General features: G+C 39.6%; 1 protein-coding gene and 1 long non-coding RNA gene across 3 annotated transcripts in view; one reads left to right on the forward strand and one right to left on the reverse strand.

Moving 5' to 3' along the window:
- Nucleotides 1-21,934, forward strand: part of LOC145554576 (uncharacterized) — a 101,883-nt gene that overhangs the window by 63,522 nt on the left and 16,427 nt on the right. The gene's annotated exons all lie outside the window — the stretch shown is intronic.
- Nucleotides 2,527-9,223, reverse strand: LOC145554603 (uncharacterized). The gene is made up of 2 exons (XR_014090609.1): nt 8,642-9,223; nt 2,527-5,434 (listed from the first exon to the last, which is right to left on the reverse strand). It is a non-coding gene; the product is annotated as an uncharacterized LOC145554603 (long non-coding RNA).

Genomic DNA, 21,934 nt, shown 5'->3' on the forward strand with positions numbered 1-21,934 from the left:
AGAAGTCTTTCTCCATGACCTCTCCAAACTCCTCCCACGCCCGAGTTTTTGCCTCAGCGACAACCGGAGCCGCATGCCGCTTCACCCGCCGGTACCCATCAGCTGCGTCTGGAGTCCCACAAGCCAAAAAGGCCCAATAGGACTCCTTCTTCAGCTTGACAGCATCCCTCACAGAAAGTGTCCACCAACGGGTTCGAGGGTTGCTGCCGCGACAGGCTCCAACAACCTTGCGGCCGCAGCTCTGATAAGCCACCTTGGCAATGGAGGTACGGAACATGGTCCACTCAGACTCAATGTCCCCCACCTCTCCTGGAACGTGTTCGAAGTTCTGCCAGAGATGAGAGTTGAAGCTCCGTCTCACAGGGGACTCCGCCAGACGTTCCCAGCAGACCCTCACTACACGTTTGGGCCTGCCAGGTCTGACCGGACATACGGCCGCAGATCTGATGAAACAATGACAAAATCGATCATCGAACTGCGCCCTAGGGTGTCCTGGTGCCAAGTGCACATATGGACACACTTATGCCTGAACATGGTGTTCGTGATGGACAATCCGTGACGAGCACAGAAGTCCAACAACAGAACAGTGTTGCTTCCTAACTGTCCACTTAGGAAGCAACACTGATTGACCCGACGAGGGTCCTTGTTGTCAATCAGTGTTGCTTCCTAAGTGCACAGTTTGATTTCACAGAAGTTTGATTTACTTGGAGTTATATTTTGTTGTTTAAGTGTACCCTTTATTTTTTTGAGCAGTGTATATATATATATATATAAGAACAAAGAACGGCTTTAAGTGAGGCTTCAGTCCTTAGGACTGTAAAGATCCGTCCAGAAGAATCGGATCGTTCCTGAATGTCATATCACTATATTGCAGACTTTGGTACCAGCGTTGTCCCATATAAGACACCTCAATCAAAACCTCCACACAATAATTCAGCGCATGAGTGAACTTTTTTTCATCAGATGCAACATGTGTCTCAGTACAGCTAGCTTTGCTAGCATCACGTCCACAGATCTTACCTTTCTTTAAGCTTTCCTTCCAAGTGACGCTAAAAGTTGGACGAAGTCCCACCGTCTGTGAAAGCGAAGCGCTGCTGATTTTACATGTCGTCATATCTATGATTTATGCAGCCATTATCGATTAAACAGACATCATGTCCCGCTCAGAGGAAACCACTGCGCATGTCTGGAGTTCCGCATGCGAGTAAAGGTGGAGCCGATGGGTGACAACAGACACTAAGTCACGTTATTGATTGGATTTTACGGCGCCACCTTAAATCCCTGAACTTCACATTTTAACGAAAAAAAAGATCAACGCGACTTGGATGTAACGAGTAACGAGACATTTTTCTAGAAATGTAGTGAAGTAGAAAGTACAGATACTTACTGTAAAATGTAGTGGAGTAAAAGTAGAAAGTATCCATTATTAAATCTACTTAAGTAAAGTACAGTTAAACAAAACTGTACTTCCCACCACTGCTGCTGGGTCCTTATGGGAAACCGAGAGCGGCAGAGATACCAGCGGCCTGTAGCCCGGTGCGGCTGATATATGCAAGTTTCCAGAGGGGGGTTCAGAAAATTTGAAGGTATGGTTTATAGTATGGTGCGCTCATAGTCCAGAAAATACGGTAATTGGTCTTGAAATATTTTTTGAAAACGAATTAATTATCTGCAAATAATGCCATCTTTGAGTGTCTTTGCTGTAGTTGTGACTAGCAGCATAATCATGTAATTTTATTATCACTAGATGGCAGTAGGTACAGAGCATTTTACATTAAAACAAGAGAATTAGTGATGCACGAATCATCAAGTGTTGTGGCTCTGTTTTGAAGTGGACCTGTTTAGTGCAATTTGAAATAAGAAATGTAAAATATGATATTTTTTTGTGTTTGATTCCTATTCAAGACACTTCGATAAGAATGATTATATGTGATATAGGTGGTTGGTGTGCCTCGTGATTTTTTTCAATTAAAACAATGTACCTTGGCTCAAAAAAGGTTGAAAAACACTGCCTCAGAGTGATAAGGGATGCAGACCAGTTTAATTCAATTCAGTTTATTAATTTAGCGATAAATTCTCAACACATTGTCTCAAAGCACTTTGTGAACACAAAAAATCAAATTACATGCCTTTGGAAACCAAATATCTTTAAACAAAATGTCTTTCAGAGCCCCCAAAACTGTCTGTATTAATGGAGGCTTACTAACTACTCTTTTTTTTTTTTTTACTGTTGTTCATCATCTGCCAACAAAGAAGCTCTGAACCCACTCTGGTACGACTCCTCTATGGTGCTTTCATATTGTAACAGATGCATTCTGTTTACCTCCGCAGTTCATAACATCCGCCATTAGTGTAATCTGTGTAAGCTCCTTTATGTGTAACTTTGGATAGTCTTATGTGTGAAACATGATTTGTAATATTAACCGGACAAAAAGTCATTTGTGCGTAACTCCGGGTACTTGTAAATATGTACAAGTACACACACAAATATGAAGAAATTATGAATACAAAAGTACACACACACAATTACAATTTCTACAACCATTATATTTCTACAGTTTTTTTAATTTCAACCACACAGATCTGACAATTACAAATTCAAACCTTCTCCTACACCTACAAATGTTAAACAAGTACACACAAGTCGACAGATACACACAGACAAAACTGCATTCAGGTTACAAGCACAGAAGAATTTTCGAGACTCATTTCACGCTTCCAGAGAGCCTAACATTTGTGTGTAAGTGGTGCGTTTAAATGCCGGTGGAAAGCTGGATCATCTGAGTTTTGTTCTAAGGCTAGTGTTTTCATCCTCTGAATGTCTGTCACTGTATTTGTGCCAAAGACATTATTTCTGTGGAAAATGGAATACCTCAGCACTTCTTTTCAATATTTCAGAATTGTTTGTAGACATTTTGTTCATTTCGGAGCCGTACAGATGTGATTAAGGTTTAAAAAATGACCACTAGGTTGGTGAATGGTTCGCTGGCTGAAAAAAACAGGCAGTCAAACCAGAAGGAAACCCGGAGCTTTCTGGTGCTCTACCCTCATAAGTAAATAGAAGTAAGTTCTACTTCCACGCTTTGCTCTCTGATTATAATAAGACATCTAGTAGTTTTAAATAAGTTCAGATTACGTTTTATTTATCTGTTAGGTTGATACTCTATCCTCATATTTTTCTGCTAGTGGGAGTTAATGTCGATGTGAGCATTAGCTGTTGGTAGCTAAGTCCTTGTATTTTTAGAGTCTTAATATTTGTGTGTGCATTTGACCAAATATTTACAAGTACAATGAGTTATGCACAAAATGTTTTTTTTGACCGTTTACAAATCATGTTTCACAGATACGCTACACTCAAAGAAACTAACATGGATTACAAATCCAGTATTACACAAGAGCAGGTTTTTTTTTTTGTCCGCTCTAAGTGGCTTTTATTTAGCAGTTGTGAGACAAGAAAGTGTGTAATGAGAAAAGGGGGAAACATGCAGCAAAGGTCATCTGGCTGGGACTCGAATCTGTGACGGTTGCGTTGAGGACTGAGGCCTCCATATGAGCTCTTTACCTCTGGACCACCGCTGGATTTCAGTGACATGATCCATTTTCTGCCAGACATATTTTCTATTGACATTGATTACATGTTTGTCTCAATAGATGTTATTGTATTTGGTTCAATTTAAACACTACTTGAACTCATTGAAGAACTGAAGATGCAGCTGTTGTTTCTATATTTAATTTTGCATGGCTGTGATGTAGCTGCTTGCTTGTTAATAAATACATTTAAACATAGACCTAAATTATTCATCTTTCACTTAAAGACAAATAGTTCTCAGGATATTTCCCTAGCTACCTTAAGTGTTGAAAATAAATTAAATATAAGCGATCTTGAAAGTCCCCAACACAGATGACAAAAACAACCCAGATCTATAAAAAGAAAAAAAAAAGGATTTAAATAAAGAGAGCTAATTTTCCCTGTCCGAAACACAACAGCAGTGAGTGACAGGGCAACAGTGATTCCAATGTTGAGAATCTAATTTTGTCTTCATATTCAGCACTCCAGCAGCTGCTCAGCCAGAAGGAGAGACCTCATTACAGTTCACCAAGGCCTGTTGATGTCAATGTGGGGGGCCCACCAGTCCTGCATGGGGCCCTGCGGAGGGTGGGAGGACTGCAAGGTAGGGGCAGGAAGATGGAAAGAGGTCAGGGGTTAGGAAGGAAGACAAGATGTAGTAAAGGAGTCTAGACAGGAGAGGGAGAGGAATGTACAGTTAAAGCATGCGTGTTTTTATCTCTCCAAACACAATAAAAAATGCTAGGTTGACTTAAATTTGGAGAAAAAATAATCAAGGAGTGTGTATTTCTAAATATTTCTGAAATCAAAATAAAATGTTAAGCTAATATGTAGCTGGCACTGTACAAAAAGTGGCGTTTTTGACACTATCCTGATACTGACGTGAGCACAGATCGTGAGCGAAAGCTAGCAGGGCAGCGCATTGTCATTCACGGGAGTCAAATGCTGAAGAATAGCTTATCATATGCAAAGGTGCTTCAGCAGTCATTCTCAGTCATTGGATGAAAAAAATTGACATCACAATTCATCACTGACACGTTATGCATCCACTAGATGGAACTGGAGGAGGAGGAGAGCCTTCCGCGACTGGGCCGGGGCGTGGCCGGACGATGGTCACCCTTCTCCGTTCGCACACAGCATGTTGGTGGAGAACGTGGTGCTAAATGACCTGCAGACGACCTGATCAGGTCGGTAGGTAGATAGGTCAGTCAAACTTTATTAATAGATTACAAACCAGTGTTCTGACAACTATCCGAGCATGCACCACGGGCTTCTGGAAAATGAAGTCGGCGGCTGCTTAACGTAGTTGCTAGACCTATTGTGGCTCAATATTGGTCCATATATAAGGCGCACCGGATTACATTACAAACAGGATAACAAAATGAAGATTCATTCATTCATTTTCTTTACACCCTTGTCCCTAGTGGGGTTGGGAGGGTTGCTGGTGCCCATCTCCAGCTAACGTTCCGGGGGAGACGTGGGGACAAAAAGAACAGGGAATATATAATATACTTTCTAGCAGCTAATCAGACATCAGACTTGTTTGTCTTTACTGGTGATGAAAACTCGTCACTCTGGAGGAGAGGATGTCCGGCTCAGCCCCGTCCAGGATGACTGCAGTGTCAGGGTAGCCAACAAAGTCTGCAGGTAGATTTTTGCATATCTGGTGCTCCGGTTTCCAGATCCTAATTTAACCGAGTACTGTAAAAAAAAAGTTGGTCCGTGCTGTGATGATCCGGCAGACTGTGGACTGATGGATACCATAGCGGTCAGCAGGTCCAGGTGTTTGGGTCCAACGGAAAGGTTATCGGCACAACAGCTCAGTCATGGCTCAGAAACACATCACGAGGTGTTACGATGGCAAACCTGAAAAATTAAAAATAATTTTTAAAACTAATAAGCATCCATATTTAGCTGCACAACGTAATAAAAACTAATAAATCCTCAGCTCTTTTTGAGAGTTTTGCTTGAAAATAAATTGACAATATCTCAGGAAATTAAATGTTTAAGTGAAACAGTTCCTGTATCACAATTAAAGAAACTGCAAAAAATGTTTCAGAGGTATAACAACACTTAAGTAACTGAGTACGAGTAAACTGAAATATTTACTACTTAGAAAATGCATATTAAAATGCCCGAGGCTAGATGTTAGAAATGTGTCTTAATAACTTAGTTAAAAAACTTCTACAGTATTGATTTATCTGCATTTTATTTTGGAGGGGAATTTTGAGGTAGCAGTGTATTGTGGGTAGCAGACGCAGTTGCAGTTAGGAATACGTGTTTGCGGAGAAAAAGACTGCCTATTAATGTACAAACTTCGCCTCCTGTGTCTTCAATCTTTTCTTGCACCCCAGAAAGCAATGGCTGCAAGTTGAATCTGTGTTCTGTTTGGTGTTATTTTTTTATAGAGTTTATTTAGAGATCGTTTTCCAAATGTGTAATTGCAGTAATTAGCCATGTCCCATAGTTTTTTTGGCTTAGTAATGATCACTAACGTGACTGTTTCTTAACAACAGCTTCTATTCTGACACTAGAAGTTAATTCTGTGCATTTAGAGCTGATGTATATTTTATTTTTCTGTTTATAGTTCCACAGCATTGCACAAAATTGTAAGCTGTCAAGAAGACGTAATAAAGGAGCAAGACGCTCAGCTTCCTGGCTCATGAAAATTGAGTTTGGCTTGCTGTTAACCTACATATACAGCGTATCTAACACGTAGTGATAACAGTGTAGTGAAAAGCCATATCAGCACACAGCAATGGACAGCGCTCATGAAAAAAGGTAGAAGAAATGGCTAACTCCGAAGCTAAACCATCATCTAAAGATGATGCTCAAGATCCAAACACTTTAGTTCTAAGCATTCATCCTACAAGTTGTCCTCCAAGTCCAGCGCATTTGAAGCAGCCATCTTTGCACAAGTCTCTGCCGAAGCCACAAATGCTAAAGCTTCCTACAGTAAAAAAACAATTCGAAATTAAAAAGCAGCAAGCAAATCTAGAGATGGATTTTAAGATGCTGGAGATAGAAAAGGAAGCTGCAGCTGCTACGGCGAGAGCAGAGGTTCTAGAAGCTGCCGCAGCTGCTGAGCAAGACAAAGAAGAGAGTGTAGAGTGGAGTCCCACCACAAGTCGTCAGACAACGAACCATGGAGTATGTGCAACACCAAGCCCAGCTAAAGTCACATTCGTCTAAAAGCATCATCATTCGCCCCAAGGAGATCTGGTCAAACTCCCTCTCTACCGGTGTTCAAGAAAATGTATGTAAAAGATTAACCTTTTGACACACTATTGCAGCAGTAGCATACTTGAAAACAGTCAATGCAGAAGGACAGTGTGAGATTGGATTTGTGCTTGTAAGGCAAAACTTTCACCACAACCAGAACCTACAATACCTTGCCTGGAACTCTGTGGAGCAGCTCTAGGAGTGGAGATAGAGCCCATTCTGAAAGAACTCGACCACAAACCAAACGCTGTTAAAATTCTACTGTTACAGCAGAGTGGTTCTTGTGCAATGATGCAAAGCGATTTTATGTCTACGTACATAATCGAGTTCATAGAATACGCCAATCTACATCCCCTGAGAAGTGGCATTATGTCACATCAGAACAGAACCCAGTCGATCTAGATACGAGGTCAATACCTGCACCCCAGCTCATGGACACAATGTGGTTTAAAGGACCAGACGTCCTTTACAAACTACCTGAACCAGAAACACATGAGTTGTTCGAGTTGATTGACCTGAAGTGGATGCTGAAATCCGACAAGTTGTTACTTTCACCACGTAGGTTCAGGAGAATGGACTCACAACAGAACGCTTCCAACGCTTCTCAAAATGGAAATCACTGGCAGGTGCCATTGCCTTCTTAATTCATCAAGCTTGTTCTCACTCATCAAGCAACGAGTCAAACCCTTCATGCAGGGGCTGGCATGAATGTAGACAACTGCACTCTCCAAAGGAGCTGAATGCTGCCAGTAATCTCATTCTCCAGTCGATTCAGAAGGATGATTTTCCTGATGAATACACTTCTCTCCAAGCCAGTCAAACTGTCCACAGCTCAAGCTCCATCATAACTCTTGACCCCCATATGGATGAAGGCCTCATAAAAGGTGGAGGTCGTCTCAAACATGCTTTATTGGACACAGTATCCAAGAATCCAATCATTCTCGCAAGCAAACATCATGTGTCGAAGTTGCTTTTCCTGCAGTATCATGCCATGGTTGTGCATCAAGGAAGGCAGTTCAAAGAAAGTGCGGTTAGGCAAGCCTGTCTGTGGATTGTAAAAGACTGGTCTCGTCTGCTATCCATCATTGCATAATGTGCAAGAAACTCAGGGGAAAACTAGAGACTCAGATCTTCCACCTGAGAGACTCTACACCTCCATTTTCATATGTCGGGTTGAATGTGTACAGCCCCTGGTCGGTGGTCACTCGATGCATATGAGGTGGAGTAGCACAAAGTAAGAGGTGGTGTTATTACGCAATAGTCAGCCACTACCTCCTCTCAGACTCCCACTGACTACTGACCAGCTCTCCGTCTAACGAGTCCGTGAAGCCTCTACCTCCTGAGTATTACCACAGATGAGTATATAGAGGGTATTCTGTTTAAGCTGGAAGCGAGAAAGATGCGTCTAGACTCTAACTACCTTCAGATCCTGAGATTATGACCTTTTACAGTTAAAGGATCAGACATCCAAATAGCCCGTGGTAGCCTGACTTCAGAAACCACCCCAGTTAACGGTAACTCTTTCTCTATCAATAACATGCACTTGTTACAGTCTAGATAACTTTAGAGACTCGGCACGAGTCCCAAGGTCATTATTTATCATAACTAAAGAAACGTCTGAAGCCCCCAATTCACTAGGATCATGAACATTGATTTTATATCAACCAAAAGAATTATTATTCCTATGACTTAATTAATTTAACTGTCCACAGCATCAAGTAGACTTTAGTATTTTATTAGCAAGCTTTAGCTTTGTTGCAGCTTTAGCAATCAAAAATAAAAAAAGAATCAAAATATGAAAGAATTTTATAAAACACATTTCCCTCTAGTCCCTGTACTGTGTCACTGAACCTTAAGAGAGGCTTTGGGATGTGGTTCCACTCTTTCCCAGATGCTGAGTTGATCTTGGCAGCAGAAAACTTTAAATTTCATGGTCAGGGACCCATCTTGCCATAGCAGAGTTCTTTTTCAGAATAAATCCAAAGTTGAACTGGTGAATGTTCTTCATGAGCTCAGTTCTTTATCCATAGGTGATCTTTGTCTATCCCCCATGTCCACTGCAGCATCGTTGAGATGTTTCTTGGGTTGAGAGTTAGGCAGACGTCGAATCAGAACCCCGGGTTGTGGATCATCGGATCTTGTTCCTTTCTAGAGCAGCGCAAAGTCTTCGCCTTCCCGTGGTTTCAAAGTATCGCCCCAATCTTGATCCTGCATCATCTTATGGTCTTGCCTCGATCGCTGCTGGAACAAAGAACGCCGTTCTTCTCCTGCCTCTACCTTTTATACTCTTAGTATTCCAGCCGTGTGCGCATCTGTGACTTACACAACCATCTACTTGTGCATCTTGGTGGTGCTTACACAATCTCCAGTTGGACCATTACATCAGCCACTTTGGCTAATTTCTTCTTTCAACATCTGGGGTTTTCGCTTATTTCACAATCCCACTCCCTGGTTTTTCCATTCTCTCATCTCTTCTTCTCACGTAACCTCTCACATTGTGACACAGTATTAAGACATCTCATCTAACTTGAATAAGATCCTTCTTTTAGGATTTCTCACTTTTTACTTCTTAAAATCAAGTTCACATAATTCATTACATTGATTAATGGCACATTCTTAATATGAAGATTACACAAGTTTTAGTCACCTCAAATCATAATACTGAATTACTTGTTTCTTCTGGGTTTCTATCACAATACAGATTATATACGTTTCATTACAATAAAGGTTATATAAGTTTCAATCAACATTAAATCATGATTCAAGATTACTTGTTGCCTCTGGGCTTCTATGATCTGTTTTATGTATGTCCTGGAAAGATCTCAATCAGTTCCAACCAGTTTTCACGACAGTGGGCAATACTTGTTATGTGTACAAGAGGTGAAGTCATTGAATCTATGGACACTTCCATCCATCCATCCATCCATCCATCCATTTTCTTTACACCCTTGTCCCTCAGTGGGGTCAGGATGGTTGCTGGTGCCGATCTCCAGCTGGCGTTCCGGGCGAGAGGTGGGGTCACCCTGGTCAGGTCTCCAGTCTGTCGCAGGGCAACACAGAGACACACAACCATGCACGCACACACTCACACCTAGAGACAATTTAGACAGACCAATTAACCTAACAGTGATGTTTTTGGACTGTGGGAGGAAACTGGAGTACCCAGAGAAAACCCACGCATGCACAGGGAGAACATGCAAACTCCATGCAGAAAGACCCCAGGCCGGGAATCGAACCCAGAACCTTCTTGCTGCAAGGCAACAGCTCTACCAACTGTGCAGCCCGGTGATGCTGATTTGTTTAATACCGGTGCTGTAAGTGGTCCGGTATGAAACGGGGGTGATAGAACAACACAGCACTTTTAAATTCCAATAATCAGAATGCAGAAATTGTTTCCATTGTTTTAAAAGGTTTATGTCAGTCTGCCTTTTCCCCATCGATACGCTTCCCGACCGCTGCGCACCACAGGGGGTAAAAATAATAATAATAATAATAATAATAATAATAATAATAATAATAAACGAGGTGCACATTGCGCATAACTCTGAAACAGGAGAAGCGGGACATAAAACGGAGCGACGAACTAGATGTGAATTATGGCATAAAAACAGAGAATCCGACACTGAACAGTGAAAAAATCAACACATGATGTGAAACATGACAATTAGGCGGCGCAGCAGGTGATGAGTGAAGATTACTGATGGTCAATAAATGATAAAATAAATGTAGCAACAGGAAAGAAACTAAAGTGGACACAGCAATAAACCAAGAGAGGATAAAACTAATCAAATGAAACTAAATGGAAATGAATGAAGAACAAAATGCAAGAATAAACTAAGAAACTAAAGTAAATACAGAGGAATAAACTGGTATGGCAAGACCTTTAGAGCAATAATTAATACAGAGACTGTATGGCAAGAATAAACAGACACTATTTCCAGATAAAAGGTAAAATAATATTGTTGAAATGTCATGGGTTTGTTGAGACCACATCTAGTACTGAGAATAAATATATCTTACAGACCATAACAGTAAAAAACTGATCACTTATTTATGTTTTTAATTAGATTTGATATATTTATTTCTTCAATATAATTTTTCATGTCAGTGTTAATGTCATGAGGCTGATGACTCCATGACACTTTCAATTTGACTCATTAGGATTTGATTAAGAACCAGATTTGTTCTTTGTAATTTCTGTCCAGTAAAACTATTAATCTATAATCAATAGACAGGTCTATATAAAGACATAATCCATATTTCTGTCTCATATTTGTATGGCATTAAAATGACCTGGAACTTTAGTTTTTCCACTGAAAGCTCTGGTTTGCACAATAAATGCCATGTGGGTGAAGTTTTATGGATGATACTCTGATGTCCCATTCTCCTGAAGGCAGCACAGAGCTGCACCACCAGAAACTGACAAACACTGAAGAGAAGAAGAGTTATGATTAATGTAGTTATAGTTCTATCCATGTTTTAATGTTGCAGAGCTCAGTCGTTTGGAAATATATCAAAGCTTAAATTCGCATGTTGTTCATCTTTTATCTGGTCGTTTTGTGGAATATTTAACAACTGGAAAATGGCAAAGAACAAGAATATTTTTCCACTCTGATTGGCTGCTGTTACCAAATTTAACTTGAATGTTCATTAAATTTTTCATAGACACCTGTGAAAATAATTTCTATTCCCATGACTTTTTTGTTCTCTGGTAAATTATTTTTGATGATAAATACAGAAACAAGCATGAAAATCAAAACATGTACAATAGTGATAGTAATATTAATGATAAAATAATAGTCAGTGTAAAGTAGCCTACAAATTCTTTGGTGGGGGGCGGTGAGGGACCTGGATGAAGGCTGGGGGGGCGCTGGGCCAAAAAAGGTTGAGAAACCCTGGTCTAAAGTCAATGCAAGACCATTGGTTCCTATCTCAACAGATCCTTCCTCACCATTCCTACTATGTCCTGCAATGATATTGACCCAGAAGCAGCACGGAGAAGGAAGGACAGCTCCCTTGCTCCCTTGTTTTTAACTAAAACAAGGGACAGCTGGGGACAATCAAGAGGTAGACAGGACAACACGGAGACTCCACAGAACACAAAAACCTAAATAAACACAAAAAAACAAAATCACTACAAGATACAGTCTGTCCTCATAATGGACATCAGTTCTTTTTTTTTAAAGGTTTTGTTGGCTCTAGTGGACTTTATTTGAAAGTAGTTCAACAGGAAACGGTAATGAGAGAGGGGGAAGACATGTGGCAAATGTCACCAGGCCGGGAATCGAGCCTGTGACCACTGCCATGAGGACTAAGGCCTCAATATGTGGGTCGTGGTTTGCCCCTATGCCACCACAGCACCCCCTAAGAGTTCTGACCAACATTCATGTGAGTCCCATATTGTGAAGTGTCTGTGGAAATAAATGTAAAATTAATCAGTGATTCTTGAGAATAGGGACAAAACAGGCCCTATGGATAAAGCACAAAATTTTAATAAAATATACACAAAATATTATTTTTTCAAATATCTGACTAAACCAACCTGGGTCATGTGATCACAACAATGTATGTTTTCCAGTTATTTGTTGATTTTTTTTATTATTTTAAACATTGTAGTCGGTGGATGATGCCTGTAAAATCCCTTGTCCAGGAGCAGAACTCAATACATTATAATAGTTTAAAACAATTAAAGAAATACTAAAATTATATATTATGACAATTAAGTATAAATAGTCATATAAATAATTATTAAGATAAATTGAATTAAAAATCATTTTTATATATTTTCCAACTCCATTGAAATTTGTCCCTAGTTTTTGTCAACACCGTCAGAAATGAAAAGAATGTAAAAAAATCAGGCATTATTGGGGGCACCAGAACTTCTGAGGACCCCATGACCACTTCCTTTCTGTCCCTTTGCTAAGAGGGCTAGTTAGCTCTGGTTAGCTTATGTTATTCTTTAGTGTTTTCTTCTGTTTTATTCCTAAGTTGTTTGTCACAACCATGATGTATCAACTCCATAACTGACAATTTACACAACTTTGATGAAATTTTGTGAAATAAAAGCTTAATTTTGGTATAATGTAAAGATTTCATGGACCTGATGAGCTACAATATGGCCTCCTTCAGAATAACATCATATAAATTGAGGTAGTTTGGCTTTTTGTCAACTCCATCAGAGTTTTTGTGACTTTCAGTGAAATTGTTGTCAAATCTCACTTAAATGTGCAATTAATTCATTTTAATGTATTTTACATAAATTGCATTACTTCACATGTATGAAGTTTTTCATTTTACTCACCAGTTTGTCACCTTCAGTTCTGTGTCAACTCCATCAGATGGACTTTTTGTTGTTTTTTGTTTAAATAATATTTATTTTGTTTCTTGAGAAGCATTTGTCTGTAAAAGTAGTAAAAATATTACTAATAGGGTCATTAAAAATTATTTTTTATTTATTTTTGTCAGATGGTGATGACAAAGTTCTGGTTCAGGTCGATTAAAAATGTAATTTAAAAAAAAATTTTGCAACTGGGAGCCTGCACCTTAGCATCTTTACATTTCCAAAACATTATTTGTCATATTTGCATACATAAGGTTGAGAAATAACAAAAAAAAAAATGGGAAAATTAAAACCCATTTTGTCCCTATTCTCAAGAATCACTGATATATAAATATTCAAATTATTCTCTTTCACTCAGTGCATAAGACAACCAGCCATTGAGCAATCAGGAAGCAACGCAGTGAATGGACATAATGCATACCGGCTTCATCCCGTCCGACCTCATTGAAGATCCCTGAAATAATTGTTTTTACACCATTTCAAAGAAAGCACAGACTTTTTCGTTCACGTTGGTTTCAGCGAATGTGCAGATCTTCTTCTGGAGCTTAATGCCGGTTGCCTGATCAACTATGGAAACTCATTACTGCCACCCACTGGACTGGAGTCTGAACAGGAAGTTGACAGAAAAAATATATTCTAGAAGATTTGTTTTTTAAAAAATTACATGACAATATATTTTATTTTTATTATAATTAACTACTAATATATTTTTAATTGTATAGATGTTCATTTACTCAATTCTACTTTGAGCTGTTTTCTTTTTAGTGTATACAGAATACAATAAATATGATTGATCATATCCAAGTTATATTTATTGCTTAAGTAACAAAAACTGAAAAAAAGAATAAAAATGCTTATACTCTATCAGAAGGTATCACATTTTCAACTATTTTGTTCTTCAATTAAAACTCAAGAGTTAAGCAACTAATTGAATATACTGATAAACTATCTGTAGTTTCTTCAGCCCTGTATTGTGGTATTGTATGCATACTGCTTCTACAATATGATATAACTTGACTCTGGATCATTAAAGAAATCAGTGAAAATTAACATTTAGTTTGAATATTGTTCACAAAAATATTTTTTGTACATTGAACCACTCTGGAACATGTTTTTTTCTTATTTTTGATTAAGTTACGTAATGATAAATCTACAGATGGGTGGTATGTCAGTCACTCAGTATGTATGTAATCCTGGATATTCTGCTTTTATATTATCAATTCAATCAAAACTAAGTTTTTCAGTGCTCCTAACACACCGGTAAGATTTATTTGACCAGATAAGATAGATCATTGTTTGAATATTCTTTCTCCAATCATACTTCTTCTATAACTATAACACTCGTTAGAGTGTTTCAAAGGAAACTGGAAATGTATAATCACAAAGTCCAGATTAGGAGGCGGTTTCAGAAGAGTCAACAACTTAGTATGCCATGAACATCTGCCTGTGATACTAAAATGACCAATATTTTACATGTGCAAATGATTGGAATTTTGTCACATGACGGCACAACCGGTGTGCTTTAAGTAAAGCTCATTGCTTTCACGTTGGCAGAAACACTTCTGTTGGAAATGTGTACAAGCGGTGGCTCTGTCTGCATTCCATCACACAATCTTGGATGAGCTTGACAGACATACAATGTTGACAATATATCATCAGATTTACCCTGAAAATTTTACTTTGCGATGCACATTTGGTTACATTCCTAAGGTGAGCTAAGTGTGGTCAAGCGCTGGATGGTGACCGTCACTCTGTGTTTGTCTCATTTGTATGACTTGTAACATTTGAACATTTTCTGCTTTAATGCCTGCTTTATATTTAACCATGTCTCATTATTTCTCAATGTGACCAGCAGGTGTAGATCTTTTTTAAAAGTGACAAGATGCACCCGAACACAGATTTAGCAGTACACAATATTTTATTAAGCAATTCTTCTTTAAAACATTTCTTCTTTTTCAAAACGAGGCTTCAGGCCCACTACTCGGTCCCTGGAACAAAAGGAACACAAAAGGAAAAAGGACAGACAAGATCAATTATTCCAAAATAACAAACATGCAATGCAAAAGAAATGAGTAACTTCAATCACAAAACAAAACTATAAAAAGAAAACAATGAAACAAATTGTTGTCATCCGCTTCCAAATGCCCTTCGATGGGGCCACAGGAGTAACGTCCCACCCACACGCTCAGCTTCATACAGGGCTGCCAGCGCTGACAGCTGCTGATGCTGCTGCACTGTGGTTGTGGACACCTCAAACCCCCCAGACCTGCACTTCAGGGTATTGGTTAAGTGGCACAACTCTGCCTCACCTGCTGGAAGCAGTCAATCGTGTTGAGGCTCATGGACTAGCTGGCTAATACTAAAGCAGGGAGACATTTGGAGGCTGGCGACAAACTGTGAATTAGCAGATAAGTGAATTTTTTTGTTGGCAAAAAAACCCTAAAATCATTAAAAAGAAGTAACATGGGATGAATGATGACTTAGAGGTAGACAGAGGTAGAAGGGAAAGGCTGGTAAGATGATACAAAGAGTGAAGGGTAATGAAGCGAGATGAGATGAATGATAGAAGAATGTGAAAGAGGTGGATGTAGAAAGATAAAGGACCAAGAAAACAGGAGGGAGAGAGAAAAAAGAAATAGCTTTTCAGACGGAGCAAGGACAAGCAGGCTGGAGAAAAACGGGTTACTGATTTTACACACACACACATGCACACAAATATTTTGAGCCTTTTCACACTGTTTTAATGAAGCTGTCAAGATGAAAAATGAGCTAGTCATATCTAATAACGCAGGAAGTTAGGAAGCAAACTTTTCATGCAGAACTGTAAAGGAAAGTGGATTGTGTGCTGATCAGAGCAGAGGAGACGTCCAGTGTTTGTCAGTTCAGTCAAGAATTTTGTTGCTGTAGTCCCCTGAAAAAACAAGACATTTACCAAATTATTAAAAGATTTTATGTTGTACATAATGTAAAGTCATTCTTATTATATTACTTTATATTACTTTGGTCACATTTCTGCTGCTAAGAATACTAAATACATTGTGAAAGAAACATGTTTAAAGGTGTTGCATGTCAAAACCAATTATTTAATCTGAAAGAACATAAAGAGAACTTTCAAACAAACCAAAATGTATGCTGATGAATTTGTATCTTATTTCTTTTATTAATTGGCAATTTAGATGTGTGATGCTGTTTCATGTTGGGGAGTTGAGTTGAAGCTGTGACGCGCAACCAGGTTCATGACTGATCGACGGAGCAAGGAGCAGAAAGGTCCTGGATCAGTTCCATCCTCATGGTTTTGTTCTGTTTGGTAATGTGAAGAACAAGGGCAAATATGGCGCTTCCGCTGCCCCGTCAGCATGGCATGGGGGTCTCGTCATGTGTATCTTCACTGCACATTTATAACTGATTAAAAAGACTAAAAAAGTCACACACATCCATTTAATATATTAGGAAGCGTGCTTCATTCATCATGTGTGCTAGCTGTTATGCATTTTTGCCTTGTGCAAAGTAAGTGGAAGCTGAAGAAAGGCTTTTCAGGTGTGTTGGACTTTGCACACCTGAAAAGTCCAAAGTGCTAATTAAAACTCAGGAAGACAATTGTGAGTGAAAGCACTTAGACAAAGATAAAATCTATTGCCTTAATTTTGGGAATTTCATCTCACCCAATTTAACTGTCAACCATCAGGAGTGTGAATGCAGATTTTAGTCCTCCAACCGTGACTATATTTTATTAGGAGGTGAGCCATATTGGTTTTGAGGGTCTGCTTTGTGAGAAACCCAATTTTTTAGACTTGACTCTGGTTTCATTAATTTCTGTGGATTAATCTTTCTTGAAACTTGGATATTCCTAGTTACCAGAGAACTACCTCCAATCTAAGGAAGCTTAAAGAACTGTAACAAATGTAACACTCCTGTATTTTGGGTCTGAGCATAAATTAAATGTTCCATTGTAAAAATGTCAAAAGCTCCCTAGTTCACAATTGAAGCACAGCAACAAGTTAGCTTTTCTGTCCATTTCTATTGAATTATAATTTACGAATCATCTTCACAGGTTTTCTAGTTACTCGAACAGTAATCCAAACTTTAACAGCATGTCAAGAAGTGTCATAAACTGTTAAACCAATTATGGAACTGGACTGGTTTAATCAAAGGTTTTTAATCAGTCAAAATCAGAGCAATATCAATATCTGCATCTCATACTTGCATTGTTTCCTGTGAATATTCTGTAGATGATCATCAATTTTAAATTATGCATGATTAAGGTGAAAGTGATACCAGCCTTGGAGGTGATGAAAGATAATCTAATTGGTTTAAATGATTTTGTTAAATGTGAATCCCTGCTCGCTCTGGCTGCTGGTTACAGATTTCTTCAGTATGTATATGTGTGCATGTGTCCATGCTTCTTTAATGCATTGGAATTTTTTGCTTTTGCATTTCAATAGTTGAAAGTCCTGACAAGTTAGTGTTAAATGCAAAGATGATAAAAAAGATGGTCAGAAAATACATACATATGTGTGAATTGTTTGAGAAGTTATTGCAGTTTAAGGTTTTGGTTTTTAAAAAGACTAGTGTACACACTAAGACGTCACAGTGAGTATTTGGATGTGTTGTGGTAATAAAGAGTGTCATTGCTTTTGCTGATATCTTGGTTTAATAGTAAATGTTAGCCTCCAGCATTCACAGCAGTAGGCCGTGGAAGAAACCCGAGCACCAAGAATGATAACAAAACTTATCCCATGTGTGCAGAACCAGAACTACGGCATCTGTAAAAGCCCAATGTTACTGTGCACAGTCAATGCTCTACATCCCCTTTCCTTAGCTCATGCCTATTATCATGAAACATTAAGAAGTCAATTTATGCCATAATTTCAACATGACAACCACATTCCATAGTATAGTATCTGGACCTGAAATGAGAACATTCATCATAACCATGACCTTAAATACAAGTAAAATAACAAAGACTAGGATGAACCTTTTTTCTCTTTTGTTTTGTTATTTAAAATAGTCATAACAATATTAACGATGCAGCCACATTGTAGAGCTGTAACAGCAAATTTGCTCGGTCACAACACTTAGTCCAAGTATTTAGGATTTGGTTTACTGACACGGTCTGAGCGTGTTCTGTAGAGATTGTTTATCGTGGTCAAGAATGAATCAGTAACTGGAATTTGGACTCCACAATTCTCAGAGTCCATTTCCTGTTGTGTTTGTCCAGTAATGGCGATGGGCTTGTCTGAGATAGGGCCAGCATCCTGATACTGAGTCATTTGGATCAAGCTGAGTTGGAGGAGGCTCAGCCACAGGTAAAATGTGTTTCCTGTTCCTCCTGTAGCAGGCGTGGGCAATCCAGGTCCTCCAGGGCCGGTGTCCTGCAACTCTTAGATGTCTCCCTGGTCCAACACACTTGAATCCAATAGCTTAATCACCTCCGAAGTGCAGTCAAGGTGCCCAGAGTCCTGCTAACGACCTCATTATTTGACTCATGTGTGTTGAAGTAGAGATATATCTAATAGTTGCAGGAGGCCGGCCCTTGAGGCCTGGAGTTGCCCACCTCTGCACTATAGGTTTGTCCTTCTGACAGAACCAAATAAGACCTGGAATCATTGCACATTTCTTTGATGGTTCCCATGCGGTCATAACCTTTTGGTGTTTGTAGCCTGACGACTTGTCCTTTCTTTAGTGACTGAAGAGGTCGACTCATCCTGTCATAATACACCTTCTGTGCCAATCTGTTGTTGAGAAGTTGAGCACTGATGTCCTCAGGATTACACATATCTGGTGCTAGCAGTTCCTTTCAGAGCGGAAGCGTAGTTCGCGTTTGTTGCGACATATGTCGTTGCGCTGGAGATCCGAGTATGGTGTCACAAAGTACATTCCTCATGTTCAACAGGTTGAGAAAGATGTCAGTCTTGTCTCTGTAAGATTTCTCCATAAGGCTCTTAACACTACATACAGCTCTTAGTTAATCCATTGGACTGAGGGTTCACAGGGTTACTCATGACCAGAGTGAAGTCTCACTTTTGGCAGTCTTTAAAATATTGGCTTGTAAACTGCCTGTCTTTGTCTGAAATCAGAGTGTGAGGTGCTCCATGGACTGCAAAATGATATTTCAGCTTGCCAATGACCGTAAAAGATGGGAGATCACGAAGCAGGTAAATTTCAAACCAGCCTGAATAAAAGTCGGCAAGTACCAGACCTGCTTGTTGCACCATTCAAAGGAATCGGTAGCTACTGTGGACTGGGGTAGCTGTGGAAAAGAGTGCAAATGCAGTGGCTCCTTCTGCTGAGGAGGTTTAGTACTATTACATACAGAGCATCTCTGTACTTCCTTGTCAATGTCTCTTGTCATTGTGGGCCAGAACACTACGCCTCTCACCTTGCGCTTGGTGGCCTCTGCTCCTGGGTGTCCTCTGTCAAGTATGCCCACAAATGTCTTCTGTAATGACAGGGAGATTACAATTTTCTGTCCCTTCATCACAATGCCCTCGTCTTGTGATGTAGATGGTATTGTGATGTTCATCCCAAAAGGTAAATAAGGACGTACTGCATGTGGGAGAGTGGGCTGTTTGGTGAACCATCCATGTTTGTTGGTGCTGCTGAGAGTCTGGAGAATCATATCTGTGGCTATGTGCTCCTTTAATTCCCACTCAGACATTACATCAAAATCATCCACTTCATCTGCAAGCTGGGTGTAGACCTTTTCGGTGCTCTTGACAATGTGTCGACTAGGTGAATTTGTTTGCCGCTCTTGTATACAAGGCTAATGTTGTATTTTTGAAGCTTCATCATTATTCTTTGCAGTCCTGCAGGTGTTGCATGAATGGACTTTTTTTATTATTGTCACAAAAGGCTGATGATCAGTTTCAAAAGTTATTTGTTTGCCATAAATTTTGAGCATGCAAAAACAACAGCCAGCAGTTCTTTTTGGGCATATCTTGTGTAGCAGGAAGAAGCCTGCCCCAATATTCAAAACACCTGGCCCCTAATCACCTCATGAGGGGTGGAGAGTATAAAGGCAGACTCTCTCACCTGGTTGCTTATGCTGGCATTTGGTCACACGTCATTGGGAAGGTCACTTGGGTAGCGTGCAGGTTTTAAAGCTCTAACATCAGTAAGTAATGTTTCTCCTTCAGCATAAGACCTACAAATTCAGTATTTGACTTGAATTGTTTACATCTAGAAAACCACTGGAAGCTCCTGCTTGGTACTGGGGTGTGGCTGTAATTCACCCTCCCCAGTGCAGTTTGCACATAAAACGGGTATGTATTGTTTTATTGCACCCATACAGCTTCATAACACCAAAAATAACAATTATTTATATATAGCACATATTGGAAAGCTGATCCTCCTGCTGTGGGCTGGAAAGGATCCTCTGGGTTGGGGTGAAGTCATCCAGCTCTAGTAGGTGACAATGGTTTCCTCTGCCTTCCATCTTCTGTAAATCACCTACTAACCTTTTGATTTAATTCCAGCTCTGTCACTGCTGCAGCTCACTGAGACCCTGCTGTTTTGTTTCACTGTTTTCTTTCATTTTTTTTTATCTTGTTTCTTTGGTTGACTTTGTTTCATTTTTGCAACTGCTTTGTTTAATCTGTTTTGTTTCATTAAGTTTCTTTAGTTTTGGGTTTTCTTTGGTTTGAATTTGTTACTTTGGAACATTCTATTGTTTTGTGTAGCCTCACTGCAGGTAGCAGCCATGGATTGTTTTAGACTATTCTATTAAAGCATTGATGATTTTAATTGGTTATGTTGGAGGTAACCTCATTTTAGTCTTTGGCCAAGTTTAAATTGTAGTAATTGTGTTTTTTGTATTTGCTTGTTTGACCCCACCCCCTTGTCTCCAGGCTGAGAGCTGACGGTAGTGGGAGGGGCCTCCTGGGAGACTGGAACTGTGTGTTGTGCGAGTGGCCGGTGTTGGGGTTTCTTCATGATTGAATGCCTGTTCACAAGTGTTTGGGGGGATTTATTTTGGATTTATACATTTATTTTAGGAACCAGTTCCCATTTGGACCGCCCTCCCCCTGCTGGTAGACCTCAGTACTGTACAATCCCTTCCTATTGTGTTCCTTATGTTGTGATTGTCTATTTTTTAACATGAAACAATAAATGTAATCTTTTTTTTTTTTTTTTTTTTTTTTTTGGAAAAGTCTTGTTCTCTCTGGTCATGAACCTCGAGCCTACTGGCAGTGTATTTCCTTGGGTGCAATTCCCAAGGTGGCGTTAACTTCTGGTTACCCTGCTGTGAGGAGCAGAGTACCAGACTCCTATCTTAGTGTTGCCACAATCGTTTCAGTGTCTGTCAAGGTACGGGAAGCACAGGCTACTGGGTTACCTTCCTGCATGCATGCTGCACCAAGTCCATACCGCAAAGCATAATAAGAGAGTAGAGGAGGGTTCGACGTGTCCATTTAATGTTTCGAAAGCACGCTGCTGTCTTTATGTGTGAGTTGTCAAAGTGGAGCAGAGATTTCACTGGCCCAGCCAGATTCATAGAATGTAAGCTTGAGTCCATGCCGGCTTGTCCCGAGTGCGCTGCTGCACTGAAAATGTTGTATTTCTGCTCAAATACACGCTAGTTCTCAGATATGTTGCCATCAAAAATCACAGGGTTGGGCCACCTGAAGCTATGTTGCGAATGAGCACAATGGTTCCACACAATGTACTCAACACAAGATAGTCCGACACTTCTGACTCCATGTTGTGGCAATAAAGTAGGACGTTTTTGCTGATATCTTGGTTTAATAACTGTTAGCCGCCAGCATAGACAGCAGTAACCCATGGAAGAAACCCGAGCCCCAGAA

The sequence above is a fragment of the Poecilia reticulata genome, chromosome 13 (genome assembly GCF_904066995.2).
Source record: "Poecilia reticulata chromosome 13, P_reticulata-male-v2, whole genome shotgun sequence".
Classification (NCBI taxonomy): Eukaryota; Metazoa; Chordata; class Actinopteri; order Cyprinodontiformes; family Poeciliidae; genus Poecilia; species Poecilia reticulata.